We start from the raw sequence: 11,286 nt of genomic DNA on the forward strand, positions 1-11,286 counted from the left end.
GTATGGGAAAGGATCGCTATGGATATAGTGGGCCCAATTCAAGAAAGCGCTAAGGGATACAGATATATATTAGTTATATCAGATTATGCCAGTAGGTTTGTTTTTACGGTTCCAATGAGAAATCAAACTGCCCAAACAATTGCGAAGATTTTAGTTAATAAAATATTTACTAAATATGGATCTCCAGAAGTAGTTCTAACAGACCAAGGTACTAACTTTCTATCCAGTCTAATACAAGAGGTGTGTAAACTATTCAAAGTCAAACAAATAAGGACTACGGCCTATCACCCACAAACTGATGGATTAGTTGAGAGGTTCAATCGAACTCTCTGTGACATGTTAGCTTGTTATGTCTCAGGCAAACCTGCTAACTGGGACAAATACCTTCCGTTCGTTACTTTTGCTTACAACACAGCAAAACAAGCATCAACTCAAGAAACACCATTCTTTCTATTCTCGGACGAGAACCAACAATGCCCAATGCTATCAAGATTAACAGAAGATACGAGACCTATGAAGATACTAGTATGGTGTATTCACAGCAATGGGAAAAAGCTCAAAAACTGGCAAGAGAACATCTCTTCAAATCCCAAACAAGACAGAAAAAATACTACGACGTAACCACGAAAACTATTAAATACAACATAGGTGACTACGTATTATTGAAGGCGCCACCAGCAGCAGGAAAATTCATAAATCGATGGAACGGACCATTTCAAATTTCAAGAAGCTTCTCGGATATCAACTACGAGATCCAGCACACTGAAAACAAAAAACTGAAATCTGCCGTACATACCAACCGTCTCAAACTTTACATACCAAGAAAGCAAGAAACAACTAAGGAAGAAGAAATACTACAAAACCTACCAGAAAATGATAAAGCCCAACGACGACCAGTAATTCACCAACGCCGACCAGGCCGACCAAGGAAGCAGCAGCTGATAAATCCAGTGAAGATGAACATCAAACCACGCAGGAACGAAGGAGGACCAAAAGAACAAACAAACCATGCAATACCTAACCTTTACCCTAACCAAAACCGAAACGATCCTATAACGAATCACCAATACCACTTAAGAAGACGATATCAAGGAGCGGATTACTAAACATTTTCATTTTTCACAGATGCAGACATTACTCTTCCTTCTTTGCCTCCTTCATTCACTTAACCCTACTTGCCCTATCTACGCAGAAACACAACATTTACCAAGGATACCAACTACTTACATTCCAGTAGCCACTTGGAAAGGATGAACATGTCGACAGTGGACTAAAACAAAGAAAATAACCGGATCGTTCTGGATCGGATCCTTCGATATAGTTTACTCCCAAGAAACAATACTAATCAACCCTTTGGAATGTTGGCGGATGGTCAACGATAAAAAATGTGGCGCCAATAACATGCAAACTGGACCGACTGGACTCAGTTTCACAGCCACTCCTACAGGAGAAGGTAAATGGTACGCCATCAAGGAATACCAAACACTCAACTGTATAGCGGAACAGATCACGCAACGTCAAGAGAAACCAGATAGTCCAATCGAAAGCCCTTTCGGATTACTAAACACCACTCAACAGGAAGGACAATTCATCCAAAACAAAATACAATCGTGTGGGGAGAAAGAACAACCAACAGTTCATACACTCAGACGTTATTAAAAGGGAAAGGATACCTGGAAATTCCTCGAGAACCGGAGTCGGATAACTCCAGCCGCCTTTACGACACCCGTCGGCAGATTGAAATATCTTTTCTTAACAAACCAGATAAGGATATCGTACCAATAGGACATAAAGTGGTTGGAATCCCTCTAACGTACTTGACGTTTCCTGCAGAAACAACAAAAATTTTTTATGAAATGTTCAAGAACACAATCGCAACATGCCTTAAAAATACAAACCTTGCCACACCCGTGTGTGAAGACTACAGAGAGTTGTACAAATCCAGACCACAACGTTCTCTTCTTCAACAAGTGCACTTTCTTTTCGACACCCAAGTCGAAGACGAACAACTTGGGATTCGCCTCTACAGTATTTCATACGCCTGGGGAACTCTAAGATTGCCACATAGAAGACCAAAGATAATCAAGGAAGATGGAAAAATCGTACAAAAGGATACAACAATATATATTACTTACGAGTCCGGAAGCAGAAACCCTTTGACAACGTACAGTCAACTTTCAAAGGACGACCCTCTCCCATCAGGATCGAAATTTGAGTACATTGTCGACCAAACGATACGCGTACAAAATATCTGCATCACGGAGACAACACAAGACTACGTATTTGCTGCAGCCTGTTCAGAGGAATCAACGAGATGGATTTTAGAAAAAAAGAACAGCTACCTAATTTCCCAAGAATCAGAAATGTGTCTTACCGTAGGGGTCGACGAATTCTTAAAATTGGAAAAGAGTGCTTTGGAAGAAGATACCAGGAAAAACCAGCAGTGGTTCTTTCAAACAATAAATACCAATCCGGATGTTATAGAAAGTTTTCCCGACGTAACATTGCAGGATATTCAAGAAGTTCGATTAGAACAACGAAGAGCAATTACAACCACAATCAACTCACCCATATTTGGCGGTATCTTGAAAGCAAATCACGGCAGTGGAAACATCATCTGGGACATGATCGCCTGGGGATTGTTGAAAAACGGACAATAAGCAAACGGAAAATGTGTCACACATCATGGGCTTGAAAAACAACTAACCATGGAAGATTGTGACACAGATTGGACAAAATGTCAAGAAGAACTAAAAACGTTTATCACAAGTAACGATCCCATGGTGCAATCACAAGTATCCGTAGGAAACTGCAGTAAAGCAACTAACAAAGGCCAAGCTTTCGAGTATACGTCTGATTTCAGCATTAGACCGTTCAACCCTAATGCTTGCGTCAAGGCAAACACAACGATGCTTATTCTACAGGAATGCGCCAACACCAGTTCAATTTGGGGCACTTTCGAACACACAGGACAGCTCATGGCAACAGACAGAACTGGCCTACATTCACCGGCATCAGACAGAAAATGTCTCACACTAAAAGTAGGACGTCTGAGTTTAGGACATTGCCACGGTTCAAGTAGAAAACAACAGTTTAACTTCGAATATCGAAACCCGCACTAAATACGGACGCTTTCAGCAGCAGCCATTATAGCGCTTCACACTCAGCAATCATTGGACGGAACACGACTTCCACCTATACCCCCTCTTCTCAAAAGAGAAAGTAAAGCAAACAACGAAAACTTAACCACGCCCACCACACATAAATCTATCTCATCTACTTCCAGCACCACAACGACGGTAAAACCGACTACAAAATTAAGCACAACCACAATTAAAACAACAATAGCCACAACAGCCATAAAAACAACCGTTAAAAGTACACCACCGACAACTAGGCCTACAACAACTACTAAGCCTAAGACTACGACTACCACAACTAAGCCTACGACTACCACAACAAAGCTTACAACTACAACAACAAAGCCTACAACTACAACAAATAAGCCTACTACTACAACTACTACGCCTACAACTACAACAACAAAGTCTACGACTACAACTACTACGCCTACAACTACAACAACAAAGCCTACAACTACAACAAATAAGCCTACAACTACAACCACCCTGCCTACAACTACAACTACCACAACTACAGCTACAACTACTGAGCCAACAACTAAAACCTCTAGGCCTACAACTCCAAGTACTGAACCTACATTTCCATCAACTACAACTGAAACAACGTCCACTGCACTACCATCAACGACAATTATGGCGACGACAACAACAACTGAATTAATAAGCAATTCAACAACAAATAACACAACAACTGAAAAAATAAAAAATTCTCCAGTCACAAAAAATCACACCATTACAGAAGATGCAATAATGGAAATTATTGATGACACTGAACAAACAGCTCAGCAAGAAATACCCGAGGCAGTATCTTTAAGAAATTTAAGGAAAATTGGAGGACCAATTTCTTCTTGCCAAAGGGGGGGAGGAATGTAATAGACCGCAGCAACTCCTCCTAGCAACAGCTGCCCCACCCAGCAAGAAGGTCGTCACGAATGCAACCTTCCCTGCGGATAATACTATATGATAAAAGTAAAAGTTATTGTAAACCCTCCTCCTTCTTAACCTTCAATCTTTTGGAATATAAGCGAATGGTTGTATCGTCTTAAGTAGAGTTGAGTTATTACTGGCAAATACACAGTCATAGAAACTATTACACTTCTATATGTAAACATAATCAAATATAATTGTATTCAATGTGCATATGCTGTGATACTACTGTAGTTTACCATGAGTTTTTTACTTCTATATGTAAACAAGATCAAATATACTTGTATTCAATGGGAATACACTGTGATACCATGAGTTTATACTTTTACATGTAAACAGAATCAAATATACATGAATTCAATGTGAATACACTCTGATATTATGAGTTTATACTTCTACATGTAAAGAGAATCAAATATACTTTTATTCAATGTGAATACACTGTGATACCATGAGTTTATACTTCTTCATGTAAACAGAATCAAATATACTTATATTCAATGTGAATACACTGTGGTACCATGAGTTTTTACATCTATATGTAAACAGGATCAAATATACTTGTATTCAATGTGAATACACTGTGATATTATGAGTTTATACTTCTACATGTAAACAGAATCAAATATACTTGTATTCAATGTGAATACACTGTGATATTATGAGTTTATACTTCCACGTGGAAACAGAATCAAATATACTTCTATTCAATGTGAATACTCTGTAATACTACGAGTTTTTACTTCTATATGTCAACAGGATCAAATATACATGTATTCAATGTGAATACACTGTTATATTATGGGTTTTTACTTCTACATGTAAACAGAATCAAATATTTTTGTATTCAATGTGAATACACTGTGATACCATGAGTTTATACTTCTATATGTAAACAGGATCAAACATACTTGTATTCATTGTGAATACACTGTTATATTATGAGTTTATACTTCTACTTGTAAACAGAATCAAATATACTTGAATTCAATGTGAATGCACTGTCATACCATGGGTTTATACTTCTATATGTAAACAGAATCAAATATAATTGTATTTAATGTGAATACACTATGATACCCTGAGCTTATACTTCTACATGTAAACAGAATAAAATATACATGTATTCAATGTGAATACACTCTGATATTATGAGTTTATACTTCTACATGTAAACAGAATCAAATATACTTTTACGCAATGTGAATACACTGTGATACCATGAGTTTATACTTCTACATGTAAACAGAATCAAATATAGTTATATTTAATGTGAATACACTGTGGTACCATAAGTTTTTACATCTATATGTAAACAGGATCAAATATACTTGTATTCAATGTGAATACACTATGATATTATGAGTTTATACTTCTACATGTAAACAGAACCAAATATACTTGTATTTAATGTGAATACAGTGTGATATTGTAAGTTTATACTTCTACATGTAAACAGAATCCAATATACTTGTATTCAATGTGAATTCACTGTGATACCATGAGTTTATACTTCTACATGTAAACAGAATCAAATGTGCATGTATTCAATGTAAATACACTCTGATATTATGAGTTTATACTTCAAATATATGTACTACATGTAAACAGAATCAAATATACGTTTATTCAATGTTAATACAATGTGATATTATGAGTTTATACTTCCACGTGTAAACAGAATCAAATATACTTCTATTCAATGTGAATACACTGTAATACCACGAATTTTTACTTCTATATATAAACAGGATCAAATATACATGTATTCTATGTGAATACACTGTTATATTATTGGGTCTTTACTTCTACATGTAAACAGAATCAAATATACTTGTTACCGAGTTGCCATGGCAACTCGGGCTTCGCGCGCGTCTTTAATTAAACCCCCTTTTTCATCTATTGTTTATCTAATTCGCGCATCTTTATTCTTTTGTTTTTGCGTAAGTGATCGGATGACGTGTTTTAACGAGGCAGTCACGTTTTTGCAACGGTAGCGTTTCGTCGCCATTTTTTGTCACCTCATTTTTATTATTTTCGCCTGCGTTTTAAAGTTCTTGCGCCCTGCCCGTTCGTTTTTGATCGTTGTTTCGCATCGCCTTTTCGAACGATCGTTATCTTACGGTTAGTTTACAACATTATTTGGTGCCGAAACCCGGGAACATTCGACCCTGGTAACTTTAACGCAACATTCGTTTTTCGACATTCATTCTCGCCATTCGTTTCTCGCCCTTTATTTTCGCCATTCGTTCTCGTCATTGGGTTTTCGTCGTTCATTTTCGTCACTGGGTATTTCTTTTGTGCCTTTGTCTCTTTACATCCCAACGCTGAATCAACCGCCAGCCCAGGAGGGGTAACGGTCAGATTTCCCGGATTTTGAGCAAAAGCTTTCTTTACGTGTCAGTGTTTAAGTGGTTCTCCAAGCCTTCCTTTTTTCATTCCGAGCATCGTGTCCACTCTTTTGAATTCATCATGGCTACTCAAGATGAGCTTCGTGATGCTGATTTGATCGTTGCCGCTCCTGATGCTGTTATTCGAGGCCTTTCGCCGACTCGTTCGTTCGCCTCGGATTTGACAAGTCGTCTCGATCCTGCAACCTTGATCAGCAAACGTTCCCATCATCAAAGAAATTTCACCCGCAACGTGAATAAAGTCAAGATGGTGATTCACGAGACAGGTCCTTCCATCTACTTAAACGATCTCATCACGAAGACCAACGATCATTATGAGCAATATATTTATTACCATCATCGTTATTGTGCAAAATTGGGTGTCACCGACGACACTTGGTTGGAGAATTTGCGTCATGATTATAATACGGCTCATGAAGAATTTGCCACAGCCCGTCGCCCTGGCCATGATACCGAACAACCAGCGCCTAGAGCAACGACCCGCACGAGAGCTCAAGTTCTCCCCGGTTCGGTCGAGTCAACCCGTCAACCCGAGTTCGCCCCGCTGGAGGTGCCCGTCAGCACATCTCGTCCCGGTGTGGTTGAGTCGACCCGTCAACCTGAATCTGCCTCGCGGGGTGTGCCTACCAGTACATCCCACCATTCCCGTGAGGAAGATGTCTCTCGCACCGAAGTGGTTGTCGATCCCGTTAGTGGCAGTCGTCATCAGGCCGAGGGTAGCCGCCCGTCTTCTTTGGCCAGCTCAAGGTCTTCGGTTGCCGCCAGCATTTCGTCTTCTCATCGTTCGCGGAGCTCTTCCCTTTCGTCTCTGACTAGAGAACGCCTTGCTGCCGAACTCGACCTTGAACTGGCCCGCAAGCGGCGAGAAGAAGAACAGAATGAAAATGACTTTCTGAACGAGCTAGCCCGTAAGTTACGTGAGGAGAAGATTCGTATCGGGGCCAAACGAAAAGAACGGAAAATCGAGGAAGAAATCGCACGTCTTCGTATGAACGAGAAGTTGTCAAAGAGGTGTGTTCGTTCGCCTTCGCCGACCTCCTTGAGTTCTTTCAGTGAACCAGATGAAGATATCCATACTCCGTTGCCGAAGAGTAAGCCTCGCGACAAAATGCTGCTTCCTACCGGGCCGTCCGACAAGAGCATAGATAGCTGGATCGACGATCTGGGACAGAAACCGACGGCCTTACCCGCTGCAGCGCCCTTGCCTTGGATGTTTGGAGGTTCGGCCCCGTTCACGTGTAGGACATCGTTTGATGGTGACCCTCGAGATTGGCTTCTCTTTGCCTCAAGATTTTGAGCCCTCGTCCACGACGTCATTCCGAACGATGCCCAGCGTTTGGCCATTCTTACCGAGTGGGTTGGCCCTAGCGTTTTTCGCCGCATCTCCCCATTGTTAAAGGCTCCTCGTGGGTACACTGCAGTTCTTGCCTATCTTAAGAAGCACTACGGTTCGAGCGAACAGATTGCTCGCTGTCAAATACACGATCTTCTTAGTCTTCCCTTCGTCAAGCCGGGTGATCGCCAGGCGCTTGAAAGTTTTTCTGATCAGCTGCATGGAGCTGTTGTGGTTTTGGAACAAGGGGGATTGGAGCACGATCTTAAGAGTGCTGCTAATCTTGATCAGGCAGTACAGAAGCTGCCACCTGTCTTTCGCCATCCCTGGGCCCGTTACGCACGTAAGCGTTTACCGAAAGGTGTCGACCTTAGCGACTTGGATCGGTTCATGGAAGAGGTCGTGGAAGAGGAGCGGATGGCTCGTTCGGCATTCAAGTTGGTGCCTAAGATTGATCTTCGTGAAAAGCGTGTTACGTTTCCCAAGCCAGCCGTTGAAAAGCACCCTTCAAGCAGACCTGCAATTCTGAAACCACCACCCGTTCGGCCACCCCCTACCATCTTAGCCACCCAAGTAGGGAAAGACGTAGATGTCGAGTGTCCAGGCTGCGGCGGCGCTCATCGACTTGTTTCTTGCCCAGAATTACAGAGGAAGTCACCGAGTGAACGAGCGCTGGTTGCGAAGGAGAAAGGCGTATGTGTCAACTGTCTTGGAGGAAAGCACCGCAGTGCGGATTGTCGTTCAAAACCCGCTTGTGAATCCCCGGATGCCGTGCACGTCATCATTCGTTGTTGCATTGTGCGGAGAGAGTTTTTCCTGAGAAAAGCACACCTCGTCAGTTCCCGTCATCCGTCGGAGGCCAAGAATGTTTTCAAGGACCTCAAACACTCGCCATTGCTCCCCGCCTGACATCTGATGTTCTCTTGGCCATGGTTCCCGTCCGACTTCGTGCGGGATGCCGGACTCTTGACGTTTTCACCCTGCTCGACACCGGGAGCCAAGCTACCCTTTTGCGTGAAGACGCGGCTAATGCGCTTGGTCTTACGGGCCGGCCACGCAAAATTCGTTTTGGAACCTTCCATGGGAAAGATTCGGTCGTCGAGACTCGTCTTGTGGGCTTCTCCGTTTCGTCACTAGAGGGAGACCAAAGCTACAAGGTTTCCGACGCCTTTGTTGTGCCTCGTCTAAATGTTGTGTAACGCAAGATAAAAGATGTTCTCGCTTCGTTCGATTATCTTCGTGACCTCAACTTTCCTGCTCGAGACGCTGGTGAAGTCCAGATTTTGATCGGGATGGACGTTCAAGACGCCCATCTAAACATCGAGGTTCGTCGCTCTCCAACTTGAGTTCGGGGCCCTAATGCTGTGCTCACCCCATTTGGCTGGTGCGTTGTTGGAAGGACCTATCCATTACCGGCAGTGGAAAATCCAAGCATAAATTTCGTTAAGCTGGGAACGATCGAGCAGCTGGAAGAGTGCGTCGAAAGGTTTTGGAAAACCCAATCTCTCCCAGTTCGTGAGGCCTCCAGTACATTTATGTCGTCGTCAGACCGTGCCGCAATGGACCAACTCGAGTTGACCATTCGGCACACTGGAACGCGTTACGAAGTAGGCTTGCCTGTTCGCCCGCATTGCCCGAAGTTGCCGCACAACAAAGAGTTTGCACGTCGCAAGTTCTTCGCACTGGAGAGGAGACTTCTTTTAGATAACGACCTTCGCCAAGCAGTTACGGCGCAGATGATGGAGGTGTTTTGCAGCGGCCACGCAGTGAAAGTCACTTCTACAGCTCCCGGTTCCAAGGTGTGGTTCCTACCTTATCATCCGGTTCGACATCCAACGAAGCCCAGCAAGATTCGTCTCGTTTACGACGCTGCTGCCCGGTTTAAAGGAACCACGATCAACGACATCCTGCTGAAAGGTCCGGATCTCACCACGCAGTTATTGGCCGTGCTGCTTCGGTTCCGTAAAAGGAGAATTGGCGTTACTGCGGACATTAAGAAAATGTTTTATCAAGTGCTGGTTCGTGAGTCAGATTGCACGATGTTTCGTTTTTTGTGGCGCGAGCCTGGAACCGAAGATCCTATCCAGGAATTCCAGATGACGGTGCACATTTTCGGTGCTGTCTCATAGCCAACGGTTTGCAGCTTTGCCCTTCAGCGCCTCGAAAAGGATGCGCCCGAACACCTGAAGAAAGTCGCGAGGCGTATTCGTTCCAGCTTTTATGTGGATAACCTGTTGTCGTCGTTCGACGAAGTGGATGAAGGCGTTTACATCAGTCAGAAGCTGGTTGAACTACTCAAGCTCGGTGGTTTTGACCTCGTCCAGTTTCTGAGCTCTTCGCGTTCGTTGTTGGACCAACTTCCGTCTTCCTCTCGTCTGGTTCCCAAGCTCGATCTAGATTTCGATGATTTGCCCACCGAGCGCACGTTGGGGCATCTGTGGAGTTGTGAGCGAGACGAGTTCGTTTTTCGTTTTAAGAAGACAGAAGAGGCCTTCTCAAAACGCTCGATTCTTTCTGCAATTTCGAGCATCTATGAACCCCCTTGGTCTCCTAGCACCCGTCGTTTTGGTGGCGAAAATCATCCTTCAGGACATCTGGCGACTCAAAGGTGGCTGGGATGAGATTCTGCCCGCCGATATTCTGAATCGTTAGGGGCGCTTTGTGGAACATCTGCCGATTCTCGAACTCCTGAACATTCCGAGAAGTTTCTTGACTAGTCCCCAGTCGGCGTATCGTTCTTTTCAGTTGCACGCTTTTTCGGACGCATCGAAGACGGTTTCGGTAATGTAACTTATCTTCGAGCTGGAACCTCTGGTGAGGTCGAAGTTTCTTTCGTAATGGCAAAAGTAAGAGTTGCTCCCATCCATCAGCTTTCGATTCCGAAGATGGAGCTTCAAGGTGCTTTGCTAGCAGTCAGGTTAGCAAACTATCTGTTGAAGGAGCTGACTCTGCCCATATCGAATGTGTTTTTCTGGGTTGATGCAATGACTGTTGTTCGGTGGATCCACGCCAGCCATCGTCGTTACAACGTGTTCGTCGCAAACAGAATAGCTGAGATCCTGGATTCAACGACCCCTCCGCAATGGAGACATGTTCCTGGTGTACTTAACCCAGCAGATGAATGCAGTCGTGGTTTCTGTCCGTCCGAGCTCGATCCAAATCATCGCTGGTACCGTGGACCTGAGTTTCTAGTTTTGCCGCCCGAGCAATGGCCGGCCCAGATTCCAGCGACTGAATTGATCGACCACGAAGACGAGTCTATTGGCTGTTTCCTAATCGCCAATCCTAGCGGGACAGTAGATGACGTTGTGGCACGAGCCGATAATCTACATCGCCTAATTCGCGTCGCCGCTTGGATTGAAAGATTCGTTCGCAACATCCAGATCCTCGTTCATCGGAGACGTACCAGAGAAAGGTCTATTCTGGATGGCAATCATGAAGAAGCAGCGACCGGACAAAGTGAGCAGTTGAA

This window comes from Daphnia magna, linkage group LG4 (genome assembly GCF_020631705.1).
Source record: "Daphnia magna isolate NIES linkage group LG4, ASM2063170v1.1, whole genome shotgun sequence".
Classification (NCBI taxonomy): Eukaryota; Metazoa; Arthropoda; class Branchiopoda; order Diplostraca; family Daphniidae; genus Daphnia; species Daphnia magna.